The sequence below is a fragment of the Dermacentor albipictus genome, unplaced genomic scaffold (assembly GCF_038994185.2).
Source record: "Dermacentor albipictus isolate Rhodes 1998 colony unplaced genomic scaffold, USDA_Dalb.pri_finalv2 scaffold_31, whole genome shotgun sequence".
Taxonomy (NCBI): Eukaryota; Metazoa; Arthropoda; class Arachnida; order Ixodida; family Ixodidae; genus Dermacentor; species Dermacentor albipictus.
Genome location: NW_027225585.1, coordinates 2,023,897 through 2,047,326, shown reverse-complemented (window position 1 = coordinate 2,047,326; position 23,430 = coordinate 2,023,897). Strand labels below are relative to the sequence as shown.

The 23,430-nt window shown below is 47.1% G+C and overlaps 1 long non-coding RNA gene across 1 annotated transcript in view; it reads right to left on the bottom strand.

Moving 5' to 3' along the window:
- LOC139052746 (uncharacterized) overlaps window positions 1-23,430 on the bottom strand; it is an 80,026-nt gene that overhangs the window by 24,197 nt on the left and 32,399 nt on the right. The window contains exon 2 of the long non-coding RNA XR_011510040.1: window positions 10,344-10,411. This is a non-coding gene — a long non-coding RNA (uncharacterized lncRNA). The remainder of the gene's footprint in view (window positions 1-10,343; window positions 10,412-23,430) is intronic.

Here is a 23,430-nt window from a genome sequence, read left to right as displayed (position 1 = left end):
AGCTGCCGTTGGCGTTTCCCTGATTTCTAGCGGAGCAGGGCGGTCGACATTGCCGTGCTCTGTCCCCGAAGCATCTATGGTAGTAACACCGGTCGTCGTCACCAGGCTGCTGCGACGGGGTAGTGTTCTGGCCACGGCTTTGCGAGTGGCGCGTCGGCAAGTGTTGATCCAGGCGTCGTTGAATGGAGTTGAGCTCTCGGTTGAAATCGTCGATACGCCGCGCAAGCTCTATGGTGTTCGGCGGTGCGGCGACAGCCTGGACGGTGGGCGGTAACGGCGGCAAAGAGACCTCGATGACGCGATCAGCGATCCCGGCGAGTTGGTCGAGAGGTAGCGTAAGCTGAGCCTGCAGAATTGCCTGGACGTGCGGTGGAAGTCGTTGAAGCCAAAGTGCTCGCAGTAAGGAATCCTGGACTTCCATGTTGCCCGCGAGAGCACGCATGTGGTGGAGGAGCTGCGAAGCCTTGCGCTCGGCAAGTTCTGCGGACTGAAGTTGTCGCACCTTCTGGTCGTCCGACAGTGACAGGCGGCGAATGAGTTCCGTCTTGAGGTGTTCGTAATGGTTGGCCGTTGGTGGATTGGCAAGGATATCCCGGACCTCGCTGGCGTAGCGGGCATCGAGGTGGGCGACGACATAGTCGTAGCGAGTCCGGTCTTGTGTGATGTGCGCAAGAGAGAACTGGGCCTCGACTTGGGCGAACCATACCTCGGGCGAGTCGGCCCAAAACGGCGGAAGCTTGACAGCGACACGCCAGACGCCGTGCGGGGCAGCGTGCGGGATGCCGTCTGCCGGGGTTGTGGCGTCCTCGGCAGAGCCGGCAGGATGCTGCTGCACGGAAACATTGAGCTGGTCGTGCCGTTCCTGAAGCTGTTGCTCTTGCCTCTGGATCACCTCTTGCTGCGTGTGAAGCTGTCTGTTGATAAGTTCCAGCTGTCGTTGAAGGGCGTCTTGTTCGTCCATGGCGATGCGTTGTTGTTCGTTGTCCCGGTCACCAGATGTGGGGATGTCGTGTCTAGCGAAGGACGAATCCCAACATGAAAACGTAACGCTTCTTTATTCGATGAACGATGGCAGCGGACGGGCATACCAACGCTACGTTCGTCACAGTAGCGGATGGTGGAAGGCGGCTTTTCTCAGCCAGGCAGCCTGTTTTTAAAGACACCGTCGGTGACGCATACCTCGGGTGACATGGCGGTGTCGCTATGCTTTATCGACCATGCAATCCAGCGTGCAGCTGTGGTATGCTTGGCAAGATGGTAAGATGGAAGGTGCGCAGAAATATGCGCAGAGTGTGTCGCCACAGGCCGATGATGAAGATGATGATGAGAATGACCGCAGACATCCCACATATGATTACCTCGGGACATCGCCCGCGGCAAGTTGTTTTTTCAACCATTTTCATTGCTATTAATTTATCTTTATTTCATTTATTAGGTCCAAGTAATTTCCCGTATGTTGCCCTTTTTATCCGCTTTAATTTTCAATAATCTATCCATTCTTTATTTCATTTATTAGGCACAAGTAATTTCCCCTCTGTTGTCCTTGGTGTCAGTGTTTGTTGGCTTCTTATAATATGACTAATAAAAACAGGTCCATCTGTTAACTGCCTTCCTTCTCGTTTATTACATAGCGAGAGTCTGGAATCCGGCAACATTGATGCCTTTGGGTAGCATGTGTGGATTTATTGACCGGTCTGCTTCACTCCCCCCCCCCCCCCCCCAAGAAGACGATCACGTTCTCGCAATGCCTGCGGCAGAGAGGATGTCCCACATCTGACGCCAAGGTCTGTGAGTGGTGGCATTGGCTAACACTCGCAGGGTTCTACTAGAAACGTATATACCCAAGAAAGTTGATGGGGAAACGGCGTCACGGTGGCTCAATTGGTAGAGCATCGCACGCGAAATGCGAAGTCGTGGGACCGTTCCCCTCCGGTGTCAAGTTGTCTTTTTAGCCACTTTAATTTTCAATAATCTTTCCATTCTTTATTTCATTTATTTAGTGCAAGTAATTTCCCCTGTGTTGTCCTTGGTGACATTGTTTGTTGACTTGTTACGATATACTGAAACACGGTGTGGCACAAGACCTTTTTTTTCAGGTTGAAATAATATTACCTAATGACGTCGCAGAGATGTAGCAGAGAAGAAGAAAGAACCCAATCCTATTGGAATGTCTTTGGGAATCAATGTCATGCGAAGCATTTTCAGGTGGCTGGCAGCTTTTGCGGTTCTGCGAAGCGTCACAAGGTGTATCAACCTGTTCGTGCAAGGCAGGAAGTTGTGCGTATGAAGGGTGTGGGACGCAAGCAGAAACTCAAGGACAGTGAGCTAAAACGTTTACTGGTGGTGGTATGAATTTTACTGCGGCCGTTCGACACGAGTTTACGACATACTGATTGCTGGGTTCACCTGCACTCGCCACCTGCACGGCCTGGGCTACCACGCAAGTCGTCCACCTTCCCTAAGACTCTGAACGTCGGGCCGGAAAAGGTAGACGTGTACTCGAGCTTGCCTACTTAGTAAAACACGTTGTGGGGCTAGTTGGTGCATAGCTTTCAATAGATTAAGCGCCAAAAGTGACGGCACACAAGAAGAAATACAGACAGGACAAGGCGCTACTTGCAACTGTTTATTGAAATGACAGGTGGCTGATTATATAGCCATGAGGAGAGGGGAACGAAAAAAGAGGGACACTGAATATGTGAATGCGCACGTGCGAGAACACTGAAGATAAAGGGAATCACGCTTAATCTAAATATAAAACTTATCTAAAAACATGCTGTCATTCAAGTTGCTAGTAGCGCCTTGTCCTGTCTGTATTTCTTCTTGTGTGCCGTCACTTTTGGCGCTTAATCTATTGCCTGCTTAGGCGTGGTAAGATGAGAAATACCAGATTTGAATGAGTTTCATGAAGGTTCTGTAGTGAAACGCTTCCTTCACAACAGGAATACGACTCTGAAAACCATAATAATAGTAATATTTGGGGTTTTTACGTGACAAAACCACTTTCTGATTATGAGGCACGCCGTAGTGGAGGACTCCGGAAATTTTGACCACCTGGGGTTCTTTAACGTGCACCTAAATCTAAGCACACGGGTGTTGTCGCATTTCGCCCCCATCGAAATGCGGCCGCCGTGGCCGGGATTCGATCCCGCGACCTCGTGCTCAGCAGCCCAACACCATAGCCACTGAGCAACCACGGCGGGTCTGAAAATCATCGCGCGCAAGTAAGTAATACCGTAGTATGCACGTCTTTCCTCGAGTGCGGTATTTCAGTTAACTCGGTTCAAATGCATCGCGTGGCCCCAGCAACATGACAAGCATGCATTACTACGTTGCCTTATACGTAGTGCAGTGCAGGCGCGTACCCAGGATTTTTTTTCGGGGGGGGGGGGGGGCACCACTTTCATCATCCTCATCATCGTCGTCGTCGTCGTCATCATCATCATCAGCCTGTTTTTAGTCCACTGCAGAACGAAGGCCTCTCCCTGCGATCTCCAATTACCCATGTCCTGCGCCAACCGATTCCAACTAGCGCCCGCGAATTTCCTAATTTCATCGCTCCACCTAGTCTTTTGTCATCCTCGATTGCGTTTTCCTTCTCTTGGTGCCCATTCTGCAACCCTAATGGTCCAACGGTTATCTAATCAGCGCATTACATGACCTGCCCAGCTCCATTTTTTCCTCTTGATGTCAATTAGAATATCGTCTATATCCGTTTGCTCTCTGATCCAAACAACTGTCTTTCTGTATCTTAATGTTATGCTAGCAATCTTCGTTCCATCACTCTTCGCGTGGTCCTTGCTCTCAAACATCTTTGTCAGTCTCCGAATCTCTGCCCCATATGTCAGCATTGGCAAAATGCACTGATTGCACATCTTACTTTTCAATGATAATGGCAAGCTTCCTGTCAGGAGCTGGCAATTTCTGCCGTATGCGATCCAACCCATTTTTATTCTTCTGTGAATTTCTTTCTCATAATCAGGGTTCCCTGTGATTAATTCACCTAGGTAAGCGTGCTCCTTCACAGTCTCTAGAGGCCCACTGGTGATCCTGATCTCTTGTTCCTTTGCCCGGCTATTTATCATTATCTTTATCTTCTGCATAATAATATTCAACCCCACTCTTACACTCTCTCTGTTAAGGTCTCCAATGATTTGTTGTAACTCGAGTGCATTGTTGCTGAATAGAACAATATCATCGGCAAACCGAAGGTTGCTGAGATATTCGCCGTCGATCTTTACTCCTAAGCCTTCCCAGCTTAATAGCTTGAATTCTTCTAAGCAAGCAGTGAATAGCTTTGGAGAAATTGTGTCTCCCTGTCTCACCCCTTTCTCTATAGGTATCTCCCTGCTTTTCTTGTGTATAATTGAGGTAGCTGTAGAACCTCTGTAGATATTATTACGCGAAAGACGAGTCAGTAAGACGAGAAACTATTTATAGGTTATATTTACAACAACGCTTGCAGCGCTGACCGGTTAGATTCACAGCACGAGCCCAGTTCGTTCTTCTTCCTCTTTTCTGGAGTGATGGCACCCACGCGCCTCGTTCAAACAAATACCACACGCATATAGCAATATTACTCCGCCAGTTAATCACAGAAGCAAACAAAATCATCGTCATGCGGCCTTATCAATATGGCGTCGTGCTTGATAGCTCCAGATCGTCCGCTGTTCTTGAAGAGTTTTTCCATCGGCGGAACCAATGAGGTGTGCAACAGACATGGACAAAGTGTACGGAGTCTGAGTATATTTCACTCTTCGAAAGTCTGCGGTACAGTTCTTTTCACTGCTGAGTCGGTTTACTCATGAAACTTCACTGCCAACTGAAGTGAAGCTTGACGACAAATAGTTGCAGCGAAGCAAGCATTTCAGTTCAATAAAGAATTAGGCTTTCGTTATTCCACTGTAATAGGCGAGGGAAAACGTGTAAAATTAAGCGCTAATAATTTTACTTTTTTGTGGTTACCGCCTTATTTGGGTAACAGGAAAAGTTTGAAGTACGGATTATTTGCAGCCTCGTGGAGGAACAGTGGCTGGTTGTAATGACGGCGTGGGCGAGGCTTCACTGTAGACTTAAGTTGTCTCCGACTATAGTAGCATTTTTTGTATTAGCTCTGGAAGAATTACAGCGAAATATATATTTGCGGAACAATCACAGTTCTTTTGTATTCCTCGTTTACTGCTCCAAGTGCGAAAACGACTCGTGTTGTTATTTGGGAAGTTGCGTACCGCTGTGTGGCCGCCAGTCCCATACAACCGCGTAGAGCGCAGGATACTGCGATTGTAGACGTACTGCGCCCACCGCGAAAGGTTAGAAAAACACCCACATAAGCACAATAGAGAAGTGGCTACGTGAGGCGGTTTGACCGATAACTGTAGAAGCGTCATTCAAAACACGTAATTGTTCTCCGCTTCCGACGGCGTTTTCTCTACTTCCTATTTAAATAAAAAGATGTTGATCCATAAATATTTTATGAAGCAACGGTTATATTTGTTAGATTTGTTGTTAAATTCGCTTTTCCATGCAGTTTGGTTGTTGCCTTGGCTCTCACCCTTAGTAGATCGCTTGATTTCTCAACTCCTTGCGATTTTTGTTTCCAGTTGCCAATTTTGCACGAAAAGTGCTATACAATTAAGGAAAAACCAGACGAGGTAACGGGTGACAGTAATCTTGATTATGGGTTTGAGCGTTATTGCAGGTTTTCGTGATGGACGCTGTTTCACATTATTTTATTTCCCACCTTATCTAACCCATATCACGTGTATATGATTCCGGGCATCTGCCAGCGTCGCGACGAGCTGTCATTCAAGGAAATAATGAAGCAAAAGGAAAAGTGAAATGCAATTGGAGTTTTCTCCGCCCGCAACTCGTTCCACGAGAGCACAGACCAGCTGACTAACAGCCGCATGCCTTTCCCGGTCCCAGGATGAGCCTAAACAAAGAAGGTAGAACTAACAAAAGCAACAGCTATGCGCGTGACAGTTGAATGGACGGTGACAAATGAACGCATCTCGAGTTAATCTCGCGGGCGCCGAATCTATGAGAAAACTGGCCTTCACATCCCAAGAAATGCTGATAACTACCTCCATCCAAAAGGAGTGAAAAAGGCAGCATAATGCTGACCGGTGAATAGCTGCGAAGTCTCAACATCGATCTGGCAGCGCTTTAGGAATGTGTGAGGAGTGGTGGCGTGGGTGGGGAGGGAGGGGGGTATGCCATCTGATTTCGGGGGGGGGGGGGGCCGGGCCCCCCCGGGCCCTACCCTGGGTACGTGCCTGGTTCAGTGTTTTCGGAGTAAACAAACACATAAAGAACGAATAACGAAAGCCGAATTTTTTCTCTTAATTTCGTAAAGCTCAGCGAAATACACGAGACGGCGGTGGCTCGGCAGCCTACGATTCGCTACGCTGCCTGGCGAGGTCACGCATCAGCCAATATTTATTTGCGTCTGTTTACCTTGCAGGAGCGACAATACGAACGTGCGGAGAGCGCAGAGGGTGAAGAGAGGCCGGGCCTTTGTACTGGCCGTCCTTCGCGCTGTGACAACTACGGGAGTATAGCTGAGCTCGTTCACTGATCATAAAGCCGGGTCATATCTGCTTTGTTACTCTTGTTTGATATTGACGCGTGTATTCTATGCAGACGACGACGACGATGGGAGCACTAACGGACTCCGCCTAGTGGGTCAGAGTGAGATTGGTTCATGACGAAGAAGACGTGTCGCTGCTCTGTTTGGTTTTGAAGAGAGTGTCCTGTTGTTCGTGAAGAACGTCTCCCTGTGTTCTGTCCGCGTTGTACCGCGACCATATTGAGCTCTGTACTCACGTAATGTTACAGATAAAGCGTAATCTATCTGTGCTTCAATGCCTAGTGCGCTCCAGTTAGTCTTGAATATATATAGTGACGCTTCCGTGGCCGAACTCTGTTACCTTTTTTTAAGCTGCTGGGGCAGGCAGTCAAGTGCGGTATTGCAAGATCTTGCATGAAGGCGACCCTCATTAGGTCTTGTGACCATCAAGTGGATGCAAGCTTCGCAAATCAAGTAGCCAGGCTGAAACTCGCAGGTTTCCTGGCACCGCTTTTATCCAGCATCGCTGAAAGCCTCGCAACAAGCCTTAAAAGAAAGCAATCGGCAGCTACTCAATCTGAGAATCGTTCACGGCAAATGGTTGCGGTGCACATATGGGATAACCATATCTGCCCCAGGTTTCGCATAATCTCAAAAAGGTTGTTCTGCGGAAACCCGCAGAACTACTTCATCGAACACTTTCCTTTGCTTCGGGTGTTGTCGACAAATTCGACTTCGCCCTGCCATTTGCTAGCCGCCTGGTTAGCTCAGATGGTAGAGCGGCTGCCCCGGAAAGGCGGTGGTGCCTGGTTCGAATCCCGGACCGGGACGAATTTTTTTCAACTCTGAGGCTTTTCTTTCGAAGAAACCGTATGGGTTTCCTTTGTAGCAATTGCTACGAACGGGTGGATGTCTGATTTTCCCTTTATCAGTAGTAGGGTTCTCTTGCCTTCTCACGTCGCCTACACCCCCCCCCCCCCCCATCTTCACTTGTATGGGAACAGGAAAGGAAAACAGGAAAGTAGAAAGGAAAGCGCTATAGTTTCCTCAATGCTTCTGAGGAGAGCCATGGATAATTACAGGTGTCCAGGGGCGAATGTGGCAATGCCCAGGAAGCTCCAGAGGGCATCGTGCACATTCGACGAGGTGGGGTGAAAACAAATTCTACGCATCGCCTTCCTCTGCCTCGCTCCTGTCATGTATACAGAGGCTCTAAACCATGCCCAATGGGGTGTGACAGACAGCAGCAGCCACAGCAGCAGCAGTAGTAGGAAAGTCGAAGGGAGAGGCGTACAAAGCTTCGCTTTAGTAATTAAATTATCGAACTGGCATAACCTCAAGCGCTGAGGCATTGTGCAGTAGCGTTCCTTACATAAAAAAGTTGTTTTGCCCGAAAGGCGAGGCATCAATTGAGATAGCAAATTTGTGGACAGCTATCTGCACGAATTAACGATAGTAGTGCTATCGGCTCTGAGGTTATAGACATAGGCATACTAATTATATTAACAAGTGTGGCATCACGCGCGCACCAGCAATCATGCACACATTTCACTCAATGTCTGGGGAAACTAGCTGTCGGAACACTGCGCTTCTTGTGACCTTCGTGCCGCATATCGCATCAACGCAAACTAAACCGCGAAACCACAGCGTGTGGCGGACTCTGTGTCCGTTGCAGATGGTTTCAAGATACGGCGGCCCGCAGTAGACCGCCCCACCCCCCTACGCTCCCACTGAAGACTTGCGTGCCACGGAAGTCGGCGCGCTTCCTCCCGGCTTTCCTCTCTTGCGTGTGCGAGTTTGAGCCGCGAGTGCCGGCTCCACCCTCACACACATTTACTAGAACATACAGCACATGGCGCGCAGAGACGTTTTTATTGCTCTTGTACTTTATAACGATCCTCCCGGCGGCACCGACGTCGACAGGAGAAATGAGCCTGGAGTTTCCATATAGTTGGTATCGCGAAAAAGAAACAATAGCTATATGAAAGACGGGATGTTATACTTAACTAGCTTCAAATAATAGATACAAAGACAATATTGAACAGTCTACAGAGATCGCCACTCGGAACGGAAAAAAAGGGGTGGGAGTGCACCAAATGATCACGCAGGTTTATGGTAGCGAAATTCACTAGCTAAAGGGCAACAAAGGAGAAAATGATCACATGTAGAAACGATGCCCCCAGGAAGGTGGTTTCCATAATTATATGTATGTTGCATGAAGGAACGCGAAAAAGTGTTTGTCTTGCAGAAAGTTGATTTGTGTTGATGATCAACCCGAGATGAGCGATAAGACCGAGGCAAAAAAGAAGTTCGATACAAAATGTGGTAGGGCTTGTGCACAAGGCTCACATACATAATCGGTAGGGTTCGGTAATGACAGTTTCATAGTTGTTATACTTGATGCGCGATGGTTAGCTCCCCTCGCTTTCTTCTATTTTAAATGCACCTCACTAGAGTAGCGTCGGGAGGAGAGGCCTGATAGCGGCGACGCATTATAATCGCGCAAGAGTCATGTCAAGTGGTAAGGTGCGTCAATGTTGGGTTTTATTGCAGTTACGTCATAGATGTGGCCGTTTATGGTCAACATGAGACGTTAGAAGTAATTAGTTGCCACTAGAAATAAATAAAAACGTCCGCTGATCGGTTTTCACCCTACCCTTATGAACAGAACCTCGATGCTAGAACTATCAGACCCCGAATGCATACCTGAAAAGGTGATGATGAAGCAACATTTACTGGGCCCGACAAAAATCGGTGGTGCGCGCAGGCACCAGACGGGGTGGTTCCCTAGTTACGGGACCCATATGTTTCCAGCAGCTCCTGGCCCCTGTCCGTCAGTGCGAGCGGAATCGGTAGGGCGGGGCTGGATAACAAGGTCTCCCATCGCTCCTGAGAAGGCGCGCAAGGGAGCGCTTGGGATGCTTGTCACACTAGGTGCGTCGTGTAGCAACACTTATGAAAAAATTGGGGCCTGAGTCAACCTCTAATTGGCCTTGATTAAAGACAGCCTTCCTAAGTGAGTTTCCAAAGTACGGTTAGCACTGTCGCTGATCATATCAATCTGAGTATGCCATGTTAGATTGAAGGTACTCGCAACGCCCAAATATCGTTATCAAGAGACATGCTCCACTTCCATGTTAACTAGTTTACACGTAAAAAAAAAACATTCGTGCAGCCGGGAGACATTGATTAGTTGGCAGTTGTTCAGTTAAAGTATATGAGCCATTTATCTCACGAAGTTCTTATGTTACCCAGGCCCGTGTCCAAGATATGTTTATCATTATGATTACTTATTTTCCTGTAAAGATACATAGTCCTCGGCATAGAGAAGTACTGAAGAAGAGGCAAATCATTTATTAATACATGAAATGAAAGCGGACCTGAAACTGAATTTTGAGGTAGGCACTACGCTAATAAAAGGTGAGCCATGACCGTCAACTGTGACGCACGGAGAGCGGCTTGTTAGGAAATATTCGAGCCAACGTTAGGGTTGAGATTAAGCATAAGTAAGGCATTATCGACTTTTTCAAAGGTTTTCACAAAGTCCAAGAAGACGCCATTGACATTGGAATCTTTATCAAGTATGGGACGCGAAGGTTGAATGAATAGAAGCGGTTGTATTTCACATGAAAATGTACGCCTAAAGCGATGCTGACCTCAAGTAAAGAAATGGATCCTAAAATATTAACCACATGCAGTTACAAAACATGCTTGATGAGTTTTTAAAGGGATGCTTGTAGCCAAAGTGTTCTTACCAGAATATAATTGTTCTTACCTGTAGATATTCAGACCACATCCCTCAATTTTAGAATGCAGCGGCCCCAGTTCTGGATCAAGTGATTGCTGAAAAAGTTTCGTCAGGATTTTAGGAATAAGGGCGAGTCAACTTCAGAAACATTGAATTATTGTTTCCCCATATGATGAGGATGTTTTTATGAAATCAAATAACTTCATAACTACAGCAGCTTGGAATATGACAGGAAATATCAAACAGCACTCACGGCACACCATGGCGTCAACAAGGGCAACATTCTTTATGAGAAGTTGCCGGAGAAGACATTATTATTAACAATGAACATTCAGCTGCTTGCAGGGGTTCAACAGAATCACTGATCAAGGAAAGTTAGTTGCTTGTGTTTGTATTACCTACGTTCCAAAATTACTTTTGGGATCCTTGACCAGGCATAGCATAGACTTGAAAGTATTTCTTTGCCGCATGCACGGCTTTGGTATAATATTCGGCTTCTGCACTGTAATAGGCTGCCCAGTGATCAGATGCGCTTCGCAACTTCTTCAAGAAGAATAGAAGTCTCTTTTTAGTGCGCAGACGTCACCTGCCGTGGTGGCTCAGTGGCTATGGTGTTGCGCGGGATGAAATCCCGGCCGCGGCGGCCGCATTTCAATGGTGGCGAAATGCAAAAACGCCCTTTATTAGTGCATTAGGGGCAAGGCAAAGATCCCCTGGTGGCCAAAACTACTACGCCGTAGTGGGGGACACTACGGCGTGCCTTATAAGCAAATCGTGGTTTTGGCGCGCAAAACCCCAGGATTCCGCTTAGTTCGGAGACGTCTGAGGGACGCGTAGTACCATGGCATCTTATTGTTCCTTTGTAGACGCCAAAGGGCCACATGCGCATTAGTGTAATCAGTTACTTGGTTGGAAAATAAATTCCCGGTTTCCTGGACACTGTGCTATAAAACTTGGAGTAAAGGATCCTGAAATCTGCCCACAGTTCTTGATGAGTTACACAAAAGTTTGCCTTGTTATTGTCACGAATATATTTGTGTGCTTTATTTGTGCGATAAAAAAGCTCGAAAGGAAAACATAAATGTCAAAATATGGTAACATTTAGTAACATTTAGTGACATATAGTAACATAAAGGGTGCAGCGGTGGCAAAGGGTGCAGCGGTGGCGTAGAGGTAGAACACCCGCCTCGCGTGCAAGAGGTCCGTGGTTCGAATCCCGGTGCCGGCAATTTTCCACCGGATTAAAAAAAAATCCGCGTGTTCATGGAATTGCACAAACAGGCCTGGAGTGTGGCCTGATCCCGGTGACCAGAACCGGTAACGCACTCCCTCACCAGAGCAGGATTGGCCACCCTGGTGCAGTACTTGGCCACAACCGCCTATATGAACACAACAATCAAACCCCGGCCCTCAGTCCCCAGCAGCTTCGAAGCAACTGACCACGGCGGCGGTCAGACCTGTGGCGCAGCAGAGGGTGCTAGGAATCACTGGCTCCGGACAGGCCGCCATTGGAATATGAACCTGGCAACGTTTAACGCTAGAACGTTATCTAGTGAGGCGAGTCTAGCAGTGCTATTGGAGGAATTAGAGGGCAGTAAATGGGATATAATAGGGCTCAGTGAAGTTAGGAGGCCAAAAGAAGCATATACAGTGCTAAAAAGCGGGCACGTCCTTTGCTACCGGGGCTTAGCGGAGAGAAGAGAACTAGGAGTCGGATTCCTGATTAATAAGAATATAGCTGGCAACATGCAGGAATTCTACAGCATTAACGAGAGGGTGTCAGGTCTTGTTGTGAAACTAAATAAGAGGTACAAAATGAAGATTGCACAGGTCTACGCCCCTACATCCAGTCATGATGACCAGGAAGTCGAAAGCTTCTACGAAGACGTGGAATCGGCGATGGGCAGAGTGAAAACTAAATACACCATACTAAAGGGCGACTTTAATGCCAAGGTAGGCAAGAAGCAGGCTGGAAACAAGGCAGTGGGGGAATATGGCATAGGCACTAGGAATAGCAGGGGAGAGTTATTAGTAGAGTTTGCGGAACAGAATGATATGAGGATAATGAATACCTTCTTCCACAAGCGGGATAGCCGAAAGTGGACGTGGAAGAGCCCGAACTGCGAGTCTAGAAATGAAATAGACTTCATACTCTGCGCTAACCCTGGCATCATACAAGATGTGGACGTGCTCGGCAAGGTGCGCTGCAGTGACCACAGCATGTTAAGACCTGGAGGCTTACGAAAAGGGTTCTACTCAAATTGAGGACGACGCAACGAGCTATGGAAAGAAGAATAATAGGTGTAACGTTAAGGGATAAGAAAAGAGCAGATTGGGTGAGGGAACAAACGCGAGTTAATGACATCTTAGTTGAAATCAAGAAAAAGAAATGGGCATGGGCAGGACATGTAATGAGGAGGGAAGATAACCGATGGTCATTAAGGGTTACGGACTGGATCCCAAGGGAAGGGAAGCGTAGCAGGGGGCGGCAGAAAGTTAGGTGGGCGGATGAGATTAAGAAGTTTGCAGGCACGGCATGGCCACAATTAGTACATGACCGGGGCTGTTGGATTGGTTGGTTGGTTAAATGTGGTTTAGTGGCGCAAAAGCGACTGAGGCTATGCTGCGCCAAACACGAGGTGTTTTATAATACTATTTAAGAGTAGAAAGGCCGTGTTAATCTATAATTTGTTTAAAAAGCCAGTGTCGTTTAGGAATTTACGCAGGTCAGGTAATGGGATTATCGGATCATCTCCTAAAATTAAAGAAGGATGTAAAGGTATGTGCATATGATATAGGTTGTGCAAAAAGTTTCGTCTTTGTACTTCAATGTGTGTGCATGTGAGTAGTATATGCATGACTGTTAGTTGTTCTTGGCATTTCTCACATGTTGGCACGTCATCTTTTGTAAGTAGATAACTGTGTGTGAGGTGTGTGTGGCCAATGCGTAGTCGGCATAGAGCTACTTCAATAATAATAATAATATTTGGGGTTTTACGTGCCAAAACCACTTTCTGATTATGAGGCACGCCGTAGTGGAGGACTCCGGAAATTTTGACCACCTGGGGTTCTTTAACGTGCACCTAAATCTAAGCACACGGGTGTTTTTCGCATTTCGCCCCCATCGAAATGCGGCCGCCGTGGCCGGGATTCGATCCCGCGACCTCGTGCTCAGCAGCCCAAAGCTACTTCAAGAAAGCGTTCCTGATGGTTGCACGACTTCCACTCGCCAAGTACTGGTTTAATGAGATATAGCTTGTTTTCTCTACAATGGTCCCATTCGTGTTGCCATTTTGTCGTCAAGGCCTTCCTAATGGCACGGATATTATCTTTACATGGAAGTGCTGTGTTTATTAGGTCTTTGAATGCTGCCATCGATGCACATGTATCGGCTGCTTCGTTACCCGGTATCCCAACATGACTTGGTACCCAGCAGAAGCGGATTGATCTCCCATATTTGTTAAGTGCGACCATGTTTAGTATGTCCCCTAACAGGGGTTCACACTCAGATTTCAGATTTAGAGTCTTCAGTGTACTTATGGAATCAGTGTATATGACTGTGTTTTTGTGCTTGCCAGTGATAATCTTTTTAACTGCAACCCATACAGCATAAACTTCAGCAGTGAAAACAGAAGCATGTTTTGGTAGACGAATACTTGTTTCCCAATTTTCTGTTACTACCCCTACACCCACGTGTTCTTTTGTTTTCGAGCCATCCGTGTAGAATTCCATGTGATTTTTATACTTGTCCTGAAGAGCACGGAATTCTTGTATGATGTGTTCGTGTGGAGTGTTTCTTTTCTTTAAATGTGTTAATGTCCAGTCGCACAACTGTGTGAAATTGTACCATGGGGCCAATCGTAGTGGTTTCTTGGCAACCTGGAGGACTTCTTGGGGGATGTCGTAATCCCGACAGTATTGCTCATACCGCAGGACAAGTGGCCTAATCATGTTCGGTTTATTTGTGTAGTGTAAGCGTGAGTTGCACTGTGTAAGAATGTTGTAGCATATGTGTTGCGGTGATGACTGAATTCTGAGTAGGTAAGAGAATGTTAGTAATGCTCTGCGCTGCTGTAACGAGGGTTCATTACACTCAACATATAAACTTTGAATGGGTGACGTTCTGTAGGCACCACTTGCCAGTCGCAATCCAAGGTTATGTACTGGATCAAGTAGTTGGATGTAAGACTGCCTGGCTGAGCCGTAAACCACGGAGCCGTAGTCTAGAAGGCTACGCACAAGAGACCGGTAAATACGTAGAAGGCAGATTCGGTCGGAACCCCAGTGCTTATGAGACAAAACCTTTAGGATATTCAATGCTTTATTGGCCTTAATCTTTAGTGTTTTAATGTGGGCTAGGAAGTTTAGTTTTTTATCAAAGATTACTCCCAAGAATTTATATTCTTGTTTTACCGGCAGCGCGACATCATTCAATTTTAGAACCGGGTCTAAGTACAATCCTCGTTTTTGCGAGAATAGCAAGGTTACGGTTTTTTGAGTGGAGAAGCGGAAGCCATTTTTCTCAGCCCACTCGGTTAGTTTATTAATTGTTATCTGGAGCTGCCTTTCACATGTTTGTGAGTTTGAGGCGCGGCACGCTATTTGCAGATCATCGACGTATATGGAGTGCATAACAGATGGGGGAATGACTTTGTTAACAGAGTTCATTTTTACTATAAAGAGTGTTGTGCTTAGCACGCATCCTTGTGGCACACCATTTTCCTGAATGAATACACGTGACAGCGCCGTTCCTAAACGCACCTGGAATGTTCGGTTCGACATGAAATCGGCTAGACATTTCAGCATTCTACCCCGGATTCCTAAGTCTGCTAAGTCCCTTAAGATACCAAACCTCCATGTTGTGTCGTACGCCTTTTCAAGATCAAAGAAAACTGTGAGACAATACTGCTTGTGTAGGAAGGCCGCACGTATCTCGTCTTCTAGCCGAACTAGGTGGTCTATTGTGGAGCAACCTTTCTTGTATCCACACTGATGGTTATCTAGCATGTTGTCTGTTTCAAGGACGTATGTCAATCTTATGTTGATAATGGCTTCATAGGACTTTTCGAGACAACTTGTGAGTGCTATGGGTCTATAACTGGTTGCTGTTGTGGGAGGTTTTCCAGATTTCAAGAACGGGATTATGACAGCTTTCTTCCACTCTTTGGGCATTTTTCCCGTTTCCCAGATTATGTTGAAGAAATGAAGCAAGGTCTCAACTGCTTTAGGGGATAGGTGAGCTAGCATTGAATAGTGTACCCTGTCCGGACCGGGTGCTGTTTTCTTGCCACTAGTAATTACTCTGTTGATTTCTGGAAGTGTTAAAGCACCATTATAGAGTCTTTCTGAACTTCCTGTGGTCGGAAGCTTTAGCTTTTCTGCTAATTGCTTATGTTTCAGGAATGCAGCAGAGTAGTTTTTCGAGCTTGATATATCATGGAAATGTTGCCCTAATATGTCTGCTTGTTGTTCTATACTTGTTTGTGTGCCTGGAGGTGACAGTATGGGGATAGTGTAAGAAGCGTAATCGCCTCTAAACTTGCGAAGCTGATCCCACATTCGTTTGGATGTTATTGAACTATTTATAGACGATACATAATTTTTCCATGACTGTCTTTCTGCTTGTCTGCGTGTGTACCTGGCTTTCGCTTTTGCTTTTTTGAAAGAGAGTAGATTATCTTGTGTTGGGTATCGCCGAAAGATACCCCACGCTTTGTTTTGTAGTTTTTTTGTTTGCGTACATTCTTTCGTCCACCAGGGTTTTAGGTTTTTTCTCAGGAAGCCTGACTATTGTGGGATTGCTTCTGCTGCTGCCGCAAGTATACAGGCGGTGATCTGATCGTTCATTTCATCTATGGTTAGCTCATGTGATATGTTATCCAGAGTGGCCTTGTCAGTAAAGAGAGGCCAGTCTGCTAGATGGAGTTTCCAACGGGGTGGCCTCAGTGGGATAGTAGGAAAAGGAGATGTTCTTTTAATGATACCAGGCATATGGTCACTACCATAGGGGTTCTCAATAACATTCCACTGGAAATCGCAAAGAAGTGATGGAGAGCATAGTGTCAGATCTATGCAACTCATAGCTCCTGTGCTTGGGGAGTAGTAAGTTGCGGCACCGGTGTTCAAAAGGCATATGTCATTTGTTAGGATAAAATCTTCAAGCGTTTGACCCCTGTTGTCAGTAGTTTTACTACCCCATAACGTGTTATGAGAATTAAAATCACCGCCTATTAAAAATGGTTCGGGTAGCTGGTTTAAAATTAACTCTAGGTCTCTTACGGTAAAATGTGAATGCGGCGGAATGTATACTGAACAGATGGTGATGGTTTTGTGAGCTAAAACGGTGACAGCAACGACTTCTATGTGAGTGTTAATGGGAACTTCTCTGGCTGCTATACCACCTGGAAGAACTATGGCTACACCACCCGACAGCCGGTTCGCCTGAGTACGGTCGCGCCGTACAACAGTGAAACCTTTTAAAATGTTTTTGTGTTGATCAGCTAGGTTGGTTTCCTGTAAGCACAGGGCCACAGGAGAGAAGTTTATCAACAGGTCTTTTATGTCACCTAAGTTATGTAAGAGACCTCTACAGTTCCAATGGATCATAAAAGCCATCATAAAATTGAAAGGTAAAAAATGATATTAACGAGTGAATGGGAGATAAGAAAGATGTTAGGTGACATGGATCTGAAGGCAGATACAACAGAGCGATAACCCTTAGGTTATCGCTTTCTTATTTAGAGTTGTTATTGGGATTCTGTCCCTCTTTCCGCGCTCGAGAGAGCGCTTGTCCTTTGGTGTCGAGGACACCGGGGCTTTTGTTTCGACCTCCATTGCTCTCTCTGAGGCGCTGGAGGACCGAGAGTTTGGCGCCGAGACACGTGCCTCGGGCCTTGGGGTTCGCTTTATCTTAGGGCCCTGCGGGGCTGGTGTTTGCAGGGCCTGGGAAGAGGATGGAGCAGCGTCGGCTGCTTCCATCACGGGGGCGGGAGGAGTCACTGCGGCACCACTGCGCGCGGGCTCGGAGGACTCCGGAGGCCTCTGTGACGCTGCCCCCGCCTGCGTCACATCGGCATAACTGCGTCGCGAAAGGTACGACAGTCGTTTTCTGGCTTCGAAGAACGAGATTTTTTCTTTTACAGTTAGTGCAATGATCTCCTTTTCCTTTTTCCAGCATGGGCACGACCGCGAGTAGGCTGGATGGTCTCCTTTGCAGTTAACACAAAATGGTGAAGAGGTGCAATGCTCAGATTGGTGATCGTTGGCGCTGCATTTAGCACAAGTTGTTTGTCCTCGGCATGCGTGTGAAGCATGTCCGAATCTTTGGCATTTGAAGCATCGTCTGGGGTTCGGGATATATGGTCTCACATTGACTTTGACATAACCGGCATCGAGAGAGGTAGGCATTACGCTTGTTCCGAAGGTGAGTATAACATGTTTAGTGGGGATTTCTTGATCGTTTCTGCGGATTACTATTCTTTGCACTTTGGTGACATTCTGTTCTTGGAAACCCTCAAGGGGTTCCTCATCGCTCAATCCAATAAAATCTTCTTCAGATATCACTCCCCGGCTTGTGTTCAGTGTTCTATGTGGTGAAATTGTCACTGTGGCGTCGCCAATACTGGTAAGGTCAGTGAGCTTCTCTGCTTGGTCTTTATCATTCAGTTCTAGGAGGAGGTCCCCGCTAGACATTTTGGAGGCTTTGTACGTCGGTCCGATTTTTCTTTCAAGCATTTGGCGACAAGGAATGGTGAGAGTTTTTTTACTGGCATGTTGCTTTCGCTATGAACTACATAGTACTTGGGGAAGGTTGGGGCGTTGCTCCGAAAGGAGAAATGGAATGGTACTTCGGTGCGGCATCTTTTCAGACGCCGATCATAGACGACAGAGGTTTGTGCTGCCATAGAAAATAAGTATGTTCGGCAACAGCGCCGACCGCCCACCATGGAGCCCAACGAGGGGACGCGGCAGGGCTTGTGTCCAAGCCTGCACGACGCCAGCCGTACGCCGTCGCTATAACCAAATATGGTGTACCCAAGGTAGGATATCCACACAAGGTTAACCCTTGCCGCCGTGGAGAAAGGAAGTAAATGGAAGAGAGAAGAAGACAGGAAAGGTAAAAAAGTGAGAGATAAAGACGAAGGTTTGAGGAGAGAGAGATAGGAAGAGGCGACTACCGATTTCCCCCGGGTGGGTCAGTCCGGGGGTGCCGTCTACGTGAAGCAGAGGCCAAAGAGGTGTGTTGCCTCCGCCGGGGGGCCTTAAAGGTCCGATCACCCAGCATCGGCTCAACCTCCAGGATCCCCCTTTCCCCGGACACGGCAAAGCGCGCACGACTACACGCGGGAGGGTCCAACCCTCGTGTGCTCGGGTCCGTGGTGTCGCAACACACCAAACGCCTGCTGACGCAGACGCCCCTGCGGGGTGGGGCTGTTGGAGAAGTATGGGAGAGGCCTTTGCCCTGCAGTGGGCGTAACCAGGCTGATGATGATGATGATGATGATGATGATGATGAGTAACATTTGGCCGCTTAGACCGGGAAGATAGGTAATAATGATACGAGGTCATGCAGTGATGCTAGTATCACGTCTAGAGTATTAGATGAATCACTAGTTATTGCAGTGGGTCTAGTTACGAGCTCGATGCTGCGAGTGCTTAGAGACACAGAGCTGCTCTTGTGCTGGAAGTTCGCGGGATGCGAAAGCGCCACAATGCCTCTGTTGCTTGGAACAACACGAAAGGTGCTCACGCATTACTGTCAATTCTTTCCTTTGCTTTTTAAGCATGTGAATCTGAAAACAGCTTGCACCCTGTGGGGCGTATCTTTGTCACGCAGTACTAATCGTCATCGGACTTGCTTGCGTTTCCTTTTTCTTGAAAATTTCGCGCTCGCAACTTTCCAGTCAAGAATGCTATTTCGCGCTTATAAGAGGGCATGGAGAGTTGGAGAAAGAAAAGTCACGCCAAATAGATGACGTCATTGTTTCAGGACAAGACAAGCCTCAAAGAGTGCTCATTTTTTGCAGCGTTTGTCATCAGCTTGCCACAAATGCTATTCGTTTCGAAGGCAAACGAGGAACGTTGGGGTTGCTTTGCTTCGAGGTGAGTACGTCGTGGGAACGTAATCTATAAGCATATTAGGCTCGTGTGGAATGCCCGTGATTTCTTGGCAAGTGAAATCGCTTCCGTCATTGGTCATTGCACAGTATGAAAAAGGCGTGAATTGACGAAAAAATTCCCGCTGAAATTCCTGTGGGAGTTGTCTAATACCCCTGTTACACAGGTGACCTTAACTGCGGTTAACGTAACTGCGGTTATCGCTAAACGTGGTTAGCACGATTACACGGCAGGCAAAACTGCGGTTAGGCCGCTAATCACGGTTGACCGCCAACCGAGCTTGGCAACCTCGGTTTATTGTAACCGACGTTTTGGAAACGGGAAAAATGGCGAACGGTACTTCTCCCGAGTGCAACGCTGGTGCTTCCCAGATATCTTCCAGAGAGCGTATCAATCATTTGTCCTGAGGCGACAACTGAGGCACTGATATGCATTTGGGAAGATAATCTGGCAGCTCTGCGCTCAAGTAGTCGAAACGCGCGCCTCTACACGGAGATGACAGCCACGCTCAACGCCAGTGTTCCCACCGGCGAAGGACTATACTCAACGAAGCAAGTGTGCCTGAAGCTCGACAAGATGCACAAACGTTATCGGTAAGTGAATATTGGGGAAGACGCCTAGCAGGGAAGTATGTACTGGTCAGAGGACGCGGCGTCTGCTTGCTAGACGAGATGCCAGCCGCTAAAGCCTGGATAACACAGATATCCAAACACCAGAGATGTTAAAACTCTCAAATATGACATTGTGTTACTGAAAAATAACAACTTTATAGCCCTGTAATCAAATGTCGAAGAAACATTATTCAAAATGAATCGTGTACGCAACAGATATCGTGACGTGTCATCGGACCATTAACCGTGATCGGCATAGCCCACGCATCTGGTGGACTACTGTTCGCGTTAACCACGGTTGAGCAAGTTAACCACGATTAAGTTTAATCGCGGTTAAGCTGCCCGTGTAACTAGGCTATAAGTGTGCCTGAGCAGTGTGCCACGAGCTGATTTCCATGGAGCCCGGTGTCATTATGAATGTTATGAAACTTGATCCGACCTCTACAAACGACAACGCTGCGGCTACATGAACTGGTGCGGAGGACGGCGCAAGGTTCATTGATAACGCAAAGTACTGCAGGTGGGGGAGTCAGGTACGATGAGGACGTTCCGAACGTTATAAGCTGTCATCGCTCTTTAGTGCCATATCCGTCCGCGTTGAGCCATTATAACGCGTGATCAAACGTACACCGGCGGCGGGTGTTTATATGATGCGACCGCGCGGACCGTATCCTGAAAGCGACCTGCAATGCGCACATAATGTGCCGACTGCTAATAGCTCCACGCTCAGTGTTTTCGCTGCTTCGCGTTGAAGAGAGACGCGTGGGCCCATATCTTGAAAGCTATCTGCGAAAGCGGCAGGGTGCGGCTTGTGCTGAGAGCTTCGTGAGCGCTGTGCTGTGTTCTTTCTACATTGTTCCGCTGAAGCGACAGGCAATGTAAAGGTAAAGTAGACCCCTGCTGCGGGCATTATCTTGAAAGGGGTCGTCTTACGGCACGGATGGATGGAGAGATAGCTTTCTCGTTGAGTGAGCCTAGAAATGTTAACGCATTAGAAAGGGCCCTGGTAGTACGGCCAACTGCGGCGTGCGATGCAGTGGTTGTGCAAAGAAATAAATGTCGAGCATGTGTGTGTTTCGTTGTGAAACATAGTTCCAGCGCACATTTGAACAAGGACGAGGCGAGAAAGACAACACTAACGCCGGACTTCAACGGAGTTTTATTCATTGGAAACAGGGCTTTATGTACACAGGGGGAGGGGGTGGGGGACTGCTACTGCGCAGGACCACTCAAAAATATTTCCTTGGTCTAGGCAAAGGTCATCACAGGTGTCAAAAAAAATAAAAAGAGAAACTTTTCCGTCTTTTTTTTCTGTTCTATTTACGTCACTCAGTACAATCTTGTTCATGTCCCGCCCTGCCTAGCTGATTCGACACATCCGTTTGCCCTGAGATAATCAATTTATTTTGTCCCGAGTGCAACAGAAGGAGCACTGACACAGTTCTCGTTTGCATTGGAGATACAACACGCTTCAAATATTTCCCGGTGTTTCTGATCGCTATATTTGCGCAACACGCGTGTTCGTTCGAAGAAAGCCTCGCATGCTGGCTTGTGCGAGCGACGGCGTATGTGGTCGGCTAAATTACCAGCGCCACATAGTGATGTAGCATTCCTGCGATGCTCTAGCAAGCGTTCATTCAGACAGCGCCCGGTTTGGCCGATATAGCATTTCCCACAGGCGAGGGGAATACTGTACACAACGCCAACGTCACATTCAACGAGGGCTTTGGTGTGCTTAATTTTGCAGGCTGGTTTCTTCTGGGATTGGTTTACAAGGCGACACATTCGTCCCAGCGTTTCCGGTGCTGAAAACACAACACGCACCCCGCACCTGTCGCCAACCTTCTTGAGGCGGTGAGACACCTGGTGCCAATAGGGCACTACGACAGGGCGCTTTTGCGGGCGTGCGTCTTTTTTCAGCCTGCGCCTCCCACCAGCCTTTGCCTCGCGAATCTGGCTCTCTACCACCGAGGCCACGATTTCTCCGGGGAACCCAGCCTTCTCCAGACGCCTTAGCTGGGCGTCGACGCTGTCACGAACTTGATGTTCGCATGACTTGTCTAGAGCAGAGCGGATGCAGTTTTTTGCTATAGCTCTTTTTACGAGCTTGGAGTGGGCCGATTGATAATTCAGAATTTGTTTTTTCGACCGTGGCTTGTACTGCCAGCACACGCGCGCTCCATGAAAAATCAGACACAAGTCGAGGTACTGGATGCGACCATCTTGCGGCAGTTCGTGCGTGAACTTCATTCCAAAGGCGTTACTAGCAAAAATATCGAGAATGTTGTTTATACTATTGCCTTTATCCTGAGCATCAGTCGTATTCATTACCACGAGGTAATCGTCGACATATCTAAAAACGTTCTGCACGCTTGCGTTGTAAAGGGACGCTTGAATGCGCTTGTCAATACTTGCTAAAAAAATATCGCTTAAAAGTGTAGCTAGGCAAGAGCCGATGCACACTCCTTCTTTTTGGATAAAACAGCTGTCATTAAAAGTGATAATGGTGGATGAGAGATAAAAGGAAATTAGTTCTAAAAAATTGTCGGTTGATAACCCAGTCATGTTTTGGAAGGCCACTGGTGGCATGTCTTCAGCGAGGTTTCTAACCGCGCTGAAAAGCTCAGGATGAGGCAATGAGTAAAACAAATCTTCTACATCGATAGAAAATGCAAACCTCTTTTGACACGAGGTTTCACAGCCAGAAAAATATTCGATAACCTCTGTAGAATTTTTTACCAGGAAAGGGTCTTATAACGGAATGGTAAAAAGGTGCTTCTGCAGATACCTTGACAAGATGCCCTGCCAAGAGCCCTTCTCAGTGACAATAGCCCTGAATGGAACAGATTCCTTGTGGGTCTTTACAGTGAAGAAAACACTTAAAGACAAAATGTCAGCAGCGTTGATGCTCTTTCTTAATTTTTCTAGGTTGAGCTCTTCACATAAAGCAATAGCCTTTTTCTTCACTTTAGCTAACGACACATTCACTAGGACAAAGTTTTTTGCGATAGCCTCATTTGCCTTCTGTAGAAACAGGCCTTTTGGCATCACAACAAAGCCGCCCTCTTTGTCTCCAACTAATAGGTTAAGATCTTTGCTCTTCAAGTAGTTAACAGTGAATGTGACAGGCAATTTTGTTAACTACTTGAAGAGCAAAGATCTTAACCTATTAGTTGGAGACAAAGAGGGCGGCTTTGTTGTGGTGCCAAAAGGCCTGTTTCTACAGAAGGCAAATGAGGCTATCGCAAAAAACTTTGTCCCAGTGAATGTGTTGTTAGCTAAAGTGAAGAAAAAGGCTATTGCTTTATGTGAAGAGCTGAACCTAGAAAAATTAAGAAAGAGCATCAACGCTGCTGACATTTTGTCTTTAAGTGTTTTCTTCACTG